At 38.0% G+C, this 14,132-nt stretch overlaps 1 protein-coding gene across 3 annotated transcripts in view; it reads left to right on the top strand.

Annotated features, from left to right (window-relative positions):
* nckap5l (NCK-associated protein 5-like) overlaps positions 1-14,132 on the top strand; it is a 37,320-nt gene that overhangs the window by 1,708 nt on the left and 21,480 nt on the right. For 2 of the 3 annotated variants that reach the window (XM_069143559.1, XM_069143562.1), the window contains exon 2: positions 8,726-8,893. The exons of the other annotated variant lie outside the window; for it this stretch is intronic. The gene's annotated coding sequence lies outside the window, so the exon portion shown is untranslated. The remainder of the gene's footprint in view (positions 1-8,725; positions 8,894-14,132) is intronic. 3 annotated transcript variants of the gene reach the window in all.

Here is a 14,132-nt window from a genome sequence, read left to right on the forward strand (position 1 = left end):
CAGCTTTTTGCAAATGTATTGAATCTGTGTATTTGTCAAGCCATAAATAACAAAACAGTTTCTTTGTAGGGGTGGTAGTGAGTCAACTGTATATAAAACTGGATGTAGCTTCTGGGTGGAAAAAGTGTAGCCATTGCGCAATTGCCATAAAGTGTAATACCTCTGAGGGCCACCAGAGGTTGGCTCCATAGACTCCCATTCAACTTCTCTCATCAAGTACAAAGTCAATATATATTTTCTACAAGTTATTATGGTGTCATTCGCTAGAGTCACTCCTTCTTATTTGTGGTCCATCTGAAAATAATCCCTCATTCATTAGATATTAGGCTTCAAAAAGCGGTATGTTTGGGGGCGTGTCTAGTTTGATTGACAGGCCTGTGGTGCAGTCAGGTTTCCGCTGTGGTATTACAAGACAGGCCTGTGCAGCGCTGGCTGGTTAGTATGCTAACTTCTGTAAAGATCTCTGTAACACAATACTTAGCTGTCTGTGCCAAATCGTCCACACTGCTATTTCTACACATACTATAAAGGTTTGGTGCCTTTTGAAACTTTTGAAACAGAACGCCCCTTAACCCTTAAAGATGACTGATTCTCTAAGTATTTCTGTTTTTGGACTCTAAAGTTGACTTTTCCAGTCAAAGCAGTCGGTTCCGTCGACGGTCGTGTTGGCCAGTACAACACCGGATCTGCAGCAGTGCTGACGCTGAATATGTGTTAGTGGACCATGCTTTTAAACAATGCTGCTTTTCAGTCAATGTGATACCCTCCATATTTTCTGAATGGCATCGCGGTCACGAGGAGAGGATTGATTCTTGTTTGTTTTCACCTTGTGAGGAATTTTATTGGCAGCGAAACATTTGCCAGCAATCTTAATAGGTTGTAGGTCGATTTGGAGATTAAACCAGATTTTAAAAGCATGTTGGAGTCCTTCTTGTTGGAGAAAAACAGCCCTCCTTAATGAGGTGTTGGTTTGAGGCCAGATATAAGCTCATACTGTTTTTTATTGTCTCATCGTTTTCCGAACAAAGACCAGGCTTTCAGGTCAGAAGGAAAATGGAAGGATTCCTTCTGAATGACAGGCTGGCAGAGATGTTCAGAGTTCAGGCTGTAAAATATTTAAGTTTCTCTGACGATCCGCTATGAAACGCTCGATGAATCTTTTAGTGTTTGCAGGCTGCTTTTTTTTTACCAAATTTTTCTGGGAGAAGAGATGACGTGCACTGCGTCCTCTTCCAGATCATCTGCTGATGTCATGTTGCTGTTTGTTGTTTCTGGCGGTTGCAGACAATCACCATATATCATATATAAACCATGACATCAATCATATATCATATATATCACCATGACTTCAATCATATATCATATATAAACCATGACTTCAATCATATATCATATATAAACCATGACTTCAATCACCATATATCATATATAAACCATGACATCAATCATATATCATATATATCACCATGACTTCAATCATATATCATATATAAAACATGACTTCAATCATATATCATATATAAACCATGACTTCAATCATATATCATATATAAACCATGACTTCAATCATATATCATATATAAACCATGACTTCAATCATATATCATATATAAACCATGACATCAATCATATATCATATATATCACCATGACTTCAATCATATATCATATATAAACCATGACTTCAATCATATATAAACCATGACTTCAATCATATATCATATATATCACCATGACTTCAATCATATATCATATATAAACCATGACTTCAATCATATATCATATATAAACCATGACTTCAATCATATATCATATATAAACCATGACTTCAATCACCATATATCATATATAAACCATGACTTCAATCATATATCATATATATCACCATGACTTCAATCATATATCATATATAAACCATGACTTCAATCATATATCATATATATCACCATGACTTCAATCATATATCATATATAAACCATGACTTCAATCATATATCATATATATCACCATGACTTCAATCATATATCATATATAAACCATGACTTCAATCATATATCATATATAAACCATGACTTCAATCATATATCATATATATCACCATGACTTCAATCATATATCATATATAAACCATGACTTCAATCATATATCATATATATCACCATGACTTCAATCATATATCATATATAAACCATGACTTCAATCATATATCATATATAAACCATGACTTCAATCATATATCATATATAAACCATGACTTCAATCACCATATATCATATATAAACCATGACTTCAATCATATATCATATATAAACCATGACTTCAATCATATATCATATATAAACCATGACTTCAATCACCATATATCATATATAAACCATGACTTCAATCATATATCATATATAAACCATGACTTCAATCACCATATATCATATATATCACCATGACTTCAATCATATATCATATATAAACCATGACTTCAATCACCATATATCATATATATCACCATGACTTCAATCACCATATATCATATATATCACCATGACTTCAATCATATATCATATATAAACCATGACTTCAATCATATATCATATATATCACCATGACTTCAATCATATATCATATATATCACCATGACTTCAATCATATATAAACCATGACTTCAATCACCATATATGATATATATCACCATGACTTCAATCACCATACATCATATATAAACCATGACTTCAATCACATATAAACTTCCATGACTTCTGACCTTTCCGTTTTAAGAGAACTGAAGGAGAGCCGGACAAAATGGGCAGAAAAAGACTAAATAAATTTATCGTAATTATTTGTACAACAATCAACTAAAATTTCATGATTGTGACGGCTAGAGCTGAGTCCTAAAATTGTCAGGAAAACCTTGTAAATCTATAAATACACAAATACTTTTCATTTAAGAAGTATAACTGCCTCCCACTTCATTGAAAAGTAAATTCAGATTTCAGATGAGCTCAGACAAACTGTCCAGCAGATAAATGTGAAAATAAGCTTCTCCAGCTAAAAGATGAGGAGGACTTTAGTTTCCAGCAGCAGGGGATTGAACATGTGTGGTCTACTTTTACTAATTGGGTGAAATTATTGGGATTTTTCTTGTTTTCGTGGGTTCGTGTAACTGAAGCTTGGAAGGATTTCAGAATAAAAACGGCTGGATGAGTCACAATTGGAACGAAAATGTGGTGAAGAACATGCGTGAACATTTCATCCTGAGAAATGTGGTTCCACTCTCATCACATTTACGGCCTATGTGCTCGTGTTCAAGCTGCGATTGAAGTTTTGCGACCACCTTCCCCCCCCCCCTCCCCACACACACACCCCTCCCACACTCCCCCAATAGCATATCCCGAGCTGCATTACATCATGAAGATCCGAGCCGGTGACTTTTTGGAGTGTAATGGGCGTATAAGTGCTCGCTCGCTCTGTTCACCTCTAATTGTTTGCAGATGTCGTGCACGCCTTCGTGTCCCACATCTCGTTGCAGCCGACACCACATACGGCGTTCAGACTTTATTACCGAGGCGGGAAACGTGGCATGGAGTAAGTGTTTAATTTGGCTGTCGGTGCCGTTAACTGGGTTTGGTTATTAAATTATTTTAATAGCGGTCATGTGCGCGTCGATGGACAGAAAGTTATATCGTGGACAGTTTTAACTGATCAAAGCAAGAATCACAAAATGATTCAGGAAGTTGAGTTTTACTGCAAACTGTAATACGACCAATAAAATGCTGAAATTAGTAGAAAATTAACCAACAACTACTTTGATAGGTGATTAATCATGTTTTCAGTTAAAAGTACAAAATGTCTGAGGTCAAGCTTCTTATTTGTGACATTTCCTGGTTTTTTTTTGGAGAATTGAACTTTTAATTGGACAATTTAGAGCTGAAATATAACCTGACCTAAATTGATTATTGTTTATTCATAGTTTTCAGCATTTCTAAAGCAAAACTGCAGAACACAATCTGCACTCAGATTTTCAGATGTGACGATTTGCTGCTTTTTTAAATTTTTTTTTATTGCTAACTGAATATTTTGAACATTTATAATCGTCCTGTTGCACTAAGGTAAACTGCGGAGGCCATTTTGACATCCTATGACATCATAAAATATAAATATTTCACATTTAAATCAAAACAATTGTCAACAGATTAATGGATAATCAAAATAATTGTTAGTTGCAGCCCTGAAATAGCACAAAGTGGTGTACAGATGCAATTTTTGTCTTCATTTGCAATTTTTTTTTTCCCCATGTTTTGTCAATAAAATGTCAGAAAGTGGTAAGAAAATGTTCCTCCAAGTATTTCAAGGTGAAAAAAGACGTCTAAATTTAAAGCTATTTAATCTGCAATGATATAAAACAGAGAAGAGCAACAGATATGTGACTACAGAAAACCACATTTGGCTTTTTTTTCTTTGCTTGAAATTTGGCCAATCGATCTGAATATTCACTGATAGTTTCCCTGTTTGTTCTTTCAGCTCCTCTGAACTATTTCTGTCTCGCCGCTCAACATGTGGCTTTTTATGAAGCCAAAGACCTCTCAGACGTTCAAGGTCAGTCTGTCTGAAACATCACTTTATTAGGTCGTAGTTCGCAGCTTTTTACAAGGAAGGAAAAAGCAACAGGATGATAATTCAGTGAGTTTGAAGTGTCAGACAGGTCCGACCCTCCTGCGCTCCTCCTATCTGCCCTCCTTTGAAGATATGGGACCCCCCGCCCTCCCCTCCTCTTATCAGCTGTCGGTGCAGCCCCCTTTTTATCATCCCACTGTCTGATGCACACAGGTATTGTAGTTACCATGGTTATACACCAAAAAGCATTAGCATAGCAAAATATTCATCAATTACCCCGCGGAGTCGAAGTGATACGGTGGAGCTCACAGCGGGAGGCGGAGCCGACGGAGACCTCGTCAAGATCCTCGGTGCTTTTTACACAATGCAAAATATTCACATCAAAGGAATCATCTCTGCTGCATTGTTTCCCCAGAGGGGGAGGAGAGGGCTCCCACCACCCCCGAAACACTCCTTCAAAATAAAAGTCTTCACATGACTCTGCGGTCGTGCAAACATGGATGGTCGAGCGAGGAAGCCAATTCGGCTGCAACAAACATTCGTTTCATCGGAGAAAAGAAACGCAGCTTTAATCAATTCAAGCTCACCGGTTTCATCCACTTCCTGTTTGGCCCAAAAAAGGATTAATGGCTGCAGTTGTGTTTGTTTTTTGGGGTTTCTACACTCAGATTTCGTGTTACGACTCGTGATAACCGGATTAAAAACTCTTCCTTTGTGCACCGCTGCAGTTTATTTTCATTTCTCTCTCTGGGTTAACCGGCCTCTCTGATTTTAACATCAGCCTTTACAGATAACCGCTTTCTTTATTTTTAAAAGAGGACGAGATTTTAATTCATCACACGCATCAACAGACTCACGAGCGTTTTTAATACAGTAGGAGATGAAACGAGGGAAATAAAGGTTACTGCGGCAGGAGCAAGTTATTTAGAGGGAGATGAAATATGTAGAGTGTAATCACACAAGTAGAATAGAATCATAAGCTGTAAATAATTAAAAGAAAAAGGCTCAGTGTATTCATAAAAATGGGGATTATCACGGGATTTAGGCTTCTTAGATGCATTCTCAAAAAATGAACTCTTTCTCCAGTTCAATTCTGGTTACTGTCCGTAAAACCAAAATGAAGAAAGAGAAATGATGATTTATCTGGTTGATCTAACCCAAAATGTTGTGTTTATATCAGACTTTTAACTCGTAACAATAATAGGAGACAATAGTTATGAAGTAAATAAAATAAGACTTATACAAGACCTATGAAATAATCTTTTCAGGTTTCCACACAAATCTGCTGCATATTTTGCAAAAACGTACCAAAAGCTGGCCAAAGAAAATTTAAATTGACGTGAGTTCTCACAACCAGAGATGCATGCTAAATTTGCAATAAAAAAAAACATACATTTATTTCCATATACTGTATATACTTACAATGAAGTGTGGCAGTCAGAATTAGTGGCTGCAAAATGTAAAGCCAGTGTTTTAGGATGTGAAAAACAAAAGAACTCAACTGAGCTCAGATTGTCAACTGTTAATTTATTCCATCCGTTATGAAGGAGGCGGTTCAGTCAACGACAGAACAAGTCACTGCAGTTAAACCTTAAACAACGAAACAATGCTGGAAACGTGACCAAAGTATAACATTTATTTTTGGGATCCATGTTCCATATTGTGAACTTCTGTTGTGTGTAGAGGAGATGTGAGAAAAAAGTCTGTGGGCGACGGCTTGCTGTCATTTTTGAACGCATTGTTTTTCTGAAGGTTTTGGCGTCTTCACAGAACAGCCAGAAGTCAAACTGCTCGATGAAGCTTCCAACGACTATGAAGTCAGCAAAGTGTTGTTGTTTTTCTCACTCACTGCTCGTGTCAGTGATCATTTCTTGACGGCTCCCGTTGTCCGGCGTTTTCCAAGTTTCACTTTTATAAAAGCTCCATTTTCACTTAAGGAAGACATTTAGTTTTTTAACAAGATCAAAACAGAAAAACACGGCTTCACAAATGTACCCGGTTTATTGTGGACGTAGTCCTTGAACCAGTATGAGGATGGTGACCTGTTTTCATGAGATCATCTGAGGACGAAGGTGCTTTTTGCTCAAAAACAGAATTTGTATTTTAGTGACTTGAGAAGATTAGCTTGTAAAAGTTCTTGTGGTGGAAAATACTCTGATAGGTGATCTCCTGCTTCGATACTATCTAGTATCCCAAAAAATTTCCCTTTGGGGATTAATAAAGTAACTACCTAACCTAACCTACCAAAACAACTTCTCATTTGGGACGAAATTTCGATACCTAAGCTACATCCACACCAACATGTTTTGGTTTCAAAACGCATGACTTTTACTACAATTACGCTTCTCTTCAGTGTCAGAAAGCAACGTAGCCTGGCTTGGTTTGGTTTACAGGAAAATCTGCATTAGAACGCCTTATTTAACTCTAATCTTTCACCACACACCTGTGTGAGTTGTTTGCGCTGCAGAAACTAGAGGCTTTACTGTGCGTAGCAGGCTAGCAATCATTTAGCGATAGTTTGCACGTGAGGCGTTCAGGGAACATCGGTAAATTGTAGCGTCTAGCAATAGTTTTGCATGGGAGGCGTTTATGAACTTCAGTAAATTGTAGCAACAAAACCAGGCTGGTTTTGCTCTCCCTCTCTAAACTGCATGAAAACTAAGTATTTGTACCGCAATGTTGTTCTTAGAATGGATTTTCTAAAATGGTCAGACATTTTTGATACTGAGCCGTATCTACATCGGGTGACAGCGAGTCATCTTTGTGAAGCCCAAAGACAGTCGATGATCCGCCAGCGTCCTCCTGCGACTTGCTGCAGCTCCTCAGCCTGGACGACGGCCGCCTGGATTAACTCGTCTGTTCTCGCCAGCGTGTCTTGTTCAACCTCCAAATTTCTCAATTTTTTTTCCTGCTGACTCATGGAAACGCAGCGCGGAGCTGGACAGACGCAGTTGTTCCTCTGGTTCCTCGTCGTCTCCGCCGAGCACTCAGCGCTGTGAAACCTAACTTTACAGATGCTTCTCATTACGGAGCTTTTTATGATGGCAGAAATGAGCTGGAGAACGTTCTTTGAATCATTTTCATTACAAATTAAACAATTATTTTCTCTATTAAGTTATTAATTACAGTTTCTGAAAGATAAACTTCACAGTTAAACTGCAGATCTTGTCTAACAAGCAGTTTAAAACCAAACGGGATTCAGTAAGTTGACTTTTTTTTTTGTTGCTGTTTATTTGTGACAAAATTATTTAGAATCAGAATCATCTTTATTGGCCGGGTTTGTTTACACATACAAGGAATATTAATAAATAGACATGAATAGAAATATATACAGCTACAAAACATATATACACCTAAACAAAGATGCAGTTGCACCAAACAAATAAATCAAAAGAATTGGAAGAAATTACAAGCTGAGCAATAAAAACAATGAACCAATAAAAAAAATATGAAATAATATCACGCAAACAACACACAAAGATATACATGATGTAAAGTGGCAGTAAATTAATATTAAAAGTGTTTAATAGTAAAAACAAGTATTTTTCCAATCTAGATTTTAAAACGGGAAGTGATTTTGATGATCTGAATTTGAGATCCAGATCCGGCCATATATTTCGTTTTTCTTGGTCATTGTAAGCTTCTGTTGTTACAAAACGAGTCGTTTCACAATTTTTTTATTTTTAACATTCGTCTTTTTCTTGTTTTATTGAGTCTCACTGAAAGTTTCTGCTGTTTTGAACAAACTTAAAGACTCAAAGTACGAGAAGGACCTGACATCCTGGTTCTGAGATCGGAAGCAGGCAGGTGTACATAAGGTGCTTTAAAGACAAGTAAAAGAACTTTTAAAGTACACTATTGCGTATAGGGCTGGAGCTAACGATTATTTATCATTTGTTAAAATAATGGCATCCACAGTTTCTTAGGCACCACTGTCATGTCTTCGGTTTGCTTGTTTTGTCCAACCAGAAGTCCAAAAGCAAAAGATTTTAAATTTAAAGACCTATATGACAAAAAAAAGCATCAAATCCTAACATTTTTCTTTAAAAAGTTCCTGAAACTCTTTCCTGTTAAGAGTTGCATGTAAGGGTGATTTCTACCGACTTTGTTTTAAAAAGGTGCCATCAGCAGGCCAGACGAGAGCCAGCCGGCGATGACGGCTCACCGGCTTCAACTCCTGACTTCCTAATGAGGTCCGACTAAGCCGAGGCCTCCGCTAACACCGGCGGGGTTTTACAGCCCGGCCAGAACCACCCGGCACATCCCAGTGTCACATTTCTTTGGAGGTAGGTTGATCTCCGTCTTCGCTCGGAGCGCTGCCCGTTAAACTGTCGGCTCCTCAATGGTGCGTTTGTGCTCCGTGAGTCTGATTTAAAGCTCTGAATTCAGACCTCAGCTGTGAACCATCTGCTGGCAGATCTGGGCTCCTTGTTTCTTTACGAACGACGGCCTGCTCGAAGGATTATTTTTGTAATCGATTGATCTTTCCGTCAATGAATCGTCGAAACTATAACATGTCAGAAAATATATAGAAATCACAGTTTCCTTAGAGGCCAGTCTGACATCCTCAAATTACCTTCCATTTACTGTGTGACACGTCAAGCATAAGTGCAGAGCAGAAAAATGAATATTTACAATCAAATGCAGCGTTCGGGCACCTTAATGAAAAGCTGAAAGTAGCAAGTGATGATATTTTTGCTTCAACTCTTATTTAAACAATTGGTCAGAAAATCTGAATAATGACCCTCAATTTTTATTCAAACCTGAAAGGTCAAATATTTAAATTGCAGTCCAAAACACACAAACATTAAATGAGATATTTGTTACATAAGAAAAAAGCAGAAAACCTTCACAATTGACAAGTTAAAACGAGGCTGAACAGTACGTTGAGTATTTAATAAAATAAAAGTTATTTCCTCATGAACTGACTAATCGATTAAGAAAAATATCCGTTGTAATCAACCAGAGCCCAGCATGACATTTTTAAATGATCTCTGTTCAGTTAGCCACCAAATAACTTGAATATATTCAGCTTATTGTCCCGATTTGATGCCATGTGTTTGATAATTACAATTGATTGCACTCTGTTTACTTTTTTGTAACACTAGACTAAAAGGGTCTTGAAGAGAAAATGTATATGATGAGTCATATTTTCAAAAACAATCCACATTACATGTCTGTCAGTCTTTCTGTGTTTTATTTTACCAGGATTACTCCTATAAAGCCATGCTGCCGAAAAATGTGTCGCTACAAATACCACTTAAGAGGGTTGTTGTTGCTGTCGGACAACAGTTAGCTGTTAGCAGATAGTTTAAACCATTAGCGATCAGTGGCGCCTTTAAATGTGAGGATTTATGCACTTTGAGTGGGAAATTTAAACAAACTAACAGCTCCCTGGTTCAATTTGTTCACACGCCAATGCTAACCAGCTCACCAGCTATTTCTCAGGCGGGGGGCGGGGGGGATTTCTCATGTAATCAGGCCTTGAGGAGTTTGCTTATGTGTGAACGGAGGAGTCAGCTGGTGCAATGACGGCGTGACACGTCCTGCTTTACATGCCGTTTGCATGGGTTTTAGGTCGCTCGCATGTCAGATCCTGGAGACCTTCTTTATCGCCTCTTGACACTCTGAAGCCGGACTCTCTTTATGTCCACATTACCAAATCCTCACTCAGGGGTGGGGTGGGGGTGACAATAGGCCTTTTATTTCGGGAGTTATCCTCGTTTCCTTGTGTTAGCTCCAGGAGAACATGTGACCGGCTCTCATTCAGGTCATGTCGGCCCGCTCAGCCTTTGACCCTCTTAGAAAGGGAAGCTGCTCCTCGATGTCCATTCATGCCGTGCAGACGTCTGACGATCCCGACAGGCCTTCATTCAGCTTTTTCAAGTGACACGCGTAGTTACCCGCTATTGTGCTGCATGGTGAGTTTTCTCTGCACAGGGACCAAAAAGACATGCTTGTATTTGACAGTTAAAGGTCCAGTGCTTTACATTTTTCTGGGTTTTAATTTTGGGTCTTGATATCCATAAGGATATATTTCTGAGGTTTTTTAGTGCCGAAAATCATGAAATCTATCCTTATAGAAATATATTCCTATGGATATCAAGACCCATCAGCTCTACCAAGAAACAGGAACAGGCTTTTTTGTGTCTGTGTCGTTAAGATGCATCGATATCAACGACCCTTTCTTCTGATTGGCTGGCTTATTTCCGAGTGACGTACGTGCAGGCCAATCACAGGTTTTTCTTCAGTCTTGTAGCTGAACGACCGCTCTGTTTTCTACCACATAACAAGTTGGATATTGGACCGGACTGAGGGCTGACATATGACATGAGTGTGAGTTTGTGACATCACAAACTTAAGGAAGTCCAAAGGGCTTGTTGCTGAATACGGGCTTGTGTTTTGCACTTCTTAGTGGAACTGAGTGTTTTGACACTTTTGCAGCGTTTATACAGCACTTAAACCTGCTTTATCATAAAATAAGAAATTACATTAGAATTTATGCAATGTGGGAGCTTTAATGGATTGTCTCTTTTCAACAATGCTGACAGGGGCTACATTTGGCACTTGACGTAGGGGTGTTACCGCTGCTGGACACAGCAATGGTCACAAACTATTCAAATAACAGCTTGCCTTCTTCACATGCAGTAGCAGCATTAAAGTGTAACTATTGGTTTGCATACCGAGAGGTGAGATCCCATCACAAGGTGGTCACTGGAGACGCATTCAATACCATGTGGCTAATTTCATGACCTCAAATTGGCCAGTATAAACAGGAGGAATGAATTAGTACTGTAGCTTATGATTAGTTTCATCATCAATTAATTGTCTGATTATTTTATTCATCCATCCATTAATTATTTTGGTTTACAAAAAGTTCAAAAACTGCCATCATAGTTTCCCAAAGTTGAAGTTTTTATTGTTGTGTTTATTGCCTGTTATCTCTCTCTGCGGTTCTTTTCTCTCTCTGCTCACCTCTGAGTCTGGTTCAGGTTGTCTTCTTGTTAAAAGGGTTTTTTCCTTCCAGAGTTGGCTCATGTGGGAATTGTCGAATTTCTTGTTTCCCATCTATATTATTGTAAGTTTTCTGTTATAAAGACTTATAATTGATATTCAAATGTCTCTCAGATTATTTTCTTGATAATATTCAGCCTGTAAAAAGTTCCCCAAAGTCCTCAAATCAACAGTCCAAAGATAATCACCTTAAACTAATAAAAAACAAACTTTAATCAGAGATTATTTGACATTTTCTTCCTTTTAAAATGATCATAATAATAGTGTCTTTAAACGTACTGCAGAATGATCGAAGAAAAAAAACTGCCCCTGTGTTCCTTCATGTGGGCATCTGTTTATAGTTTTAAGAAGCCTCCCTTTTTAGTTGGAGCTTTTCAACCACTAGGTGGTGACGAGGACAGACCGGGCAGCCATGTGTCAGCAATAAGAGGAGAAATCCTCAGTGGACAAGGAGCTCTTTTGATCTGGCTGATTTTTGATGTGAATCTCAGCGTGTCTCGTGTGTTTTTTTTCTGTGGTGGTTAATTCTTAATGATGACTTGTGCTTTTTTTTTTTTTTTTTTTTCAAAGACAAACAGCTCATCATGAAGCAGTGTTTTTTTTGTCTCTGGGTTTCCCCTGTTTTTAGTTTTTTTTTCCAGCTGGGATTCATCAGTGTCAGCATTTATCTTAAAGACAAAAAACAAAACAAACGTGGCTTTTCTGGTTTCCAGACACAGAATCTGATTTTCTGCTTGTGAATTTGAATGTGGGACACTTCTGTACTCGGCGAGATCTGAATGACAATAGTGTGAAACAACTGACATCCATGTGAGCACCCCCGGGGGCACTTGATTTTTGTGTTTAGGAAGTCTGGTTGGGGCAGCGTCGATTCAGGTCAGGTCTCATGTCGACTCAATTGGGGTCAAATAAAAAAAACAACGTATAGATCCGCCTCTTAGAAATAGTTAGCAGAGGCCGCCGCGGGGGAAGTGTTGCCTTCCATTATTGCTTTATCGTATTATCCTCCCACATTCTGCTCATGAAAAACCAGAGTGTTTTCCTCCTCCTGTTGTTGTTGCCGTGGCTGCCGGGTGGGTTTTTTTGTCAGCAGACTCGGTTTAGTGTGTCTGGTATGTCTGGGGTGATGTGGCTTCATTAACAAGGACAGCAGATGAGTCACGCAGGGGGAAAACCTGGCGAGATAAAGTGGCGAGACGCTGACAAACTCAACGCTGCCGACACGCAGATAGTACAAAGATGCTGTATCACTCCCAACAAAAATCACGGCATGGCACTTAAACTGCTAACGTTTTAATCAGGTCAGACTTTTTCTGATTGCAGCTTCTAAATTGTGAAAGGTTTGCTGCATTTCTTTGTTGATGTGAGACAAGTTGAATATTTGGGTTTTCGATTGTTGGACAGACAAAACAAGACATTTACGTAAGTTACACTGAGTTCTGGGAAATTATATCTAAAGCTTGTCGATTATCGGCCAAATATTTAAACAAACAATCATTGAAGGCTGTTTTTGTTTTTGTCTAAAACATTCTAATATTCTGTTTTGGAAAGTGACAGTCTGATAGTCTCAAAAACACAGATTCAGACAGGCACAATTTCATAAGTCACAAACTTAAGGAACCAATCCCAGAGGAGTGGGTGGAGCTAGAGGTGGGGACTATGAAGGAAATGGTGTCAAATTACATTGAAGCCACTTTTAAGGCATTGGGGGATTTTTTTTTTTTCTGGATAAAAATCTTCTGGGAATGAGATTTTGGAGCAGAGAGGTACTTAAAACAGTTTATTCTCGTTTGTTTTGTCTGCAAATTATGTGAAAAAAGTGAAAGCTGTTTGTTATAATAATGTACAGTTAAAAACAATGTGAGTATTCAGTTTACAATCAGAAAAGCAGGAAATCACTGCACTCAAGAAGCTTCAAGGTTTTTAGTTTTTTGCTTGATAAACTAAAATGACAAATTGATGTTTGAAATACTTGTAGATTAATTTTCTGTCAGCAAAACAATGAATTGACTAACAGTTGCAGCTTTACGGTGATTATATTGAGCAAAAACCTGCCGGTGTAGTTTAATCAATAACAAAACTAGCTTCTTTCAAAAGCCAGAAATGTTCTGGCTTCTTCTTCTGCTGTTCGTCATCACGTCAGTATGAGTGCTTAGCTTGTCATTTACTTTGAATTGAGATGACGATTTTTGAGTATATGGTTCAATTCCCGGCTGGACGGTGACTACACTTCATTTCCTGCCTGAATAAAGGCAAAAAAGGCCAATAAAGAAAAGGTTTCAAAGAAAGAGATCCAATGTGGATTTGTCGGCTAATAAACGATCTTAACGTTCATGTTTGGGATCAATTACAGTTCAACATTTTTCAGTGCAGACAAACTTTGTAATGAAGACACTGAAATTTCCGATTTACTGTATGAGTCAAGTTGTTTATCATCTCTCACTTTCATCATCTTCAGGTTTTCATTTTGGACAGAACAAACCGTTTTTGGGGTTCAGGTAGCATTTTATA

This window comes from Embiotoca jacksoni, unplaced genomic scaffold, assembly GCF_022577435.1.
Source record: "Embiotoca jacksoni isolate LCO1_2020_lvr unplaced genomic scaffold, fEmbJac1.0.p SCAF_111, whole genome shotgun sequence".
In the NCBI taxonomy this organism is placed as follows: domain Eukaryota; kingdom Metazoa; phylum Chordata; class Actinopteri; family Embiotocidae; genus Embiotoca; species Embiotoca jacksoni.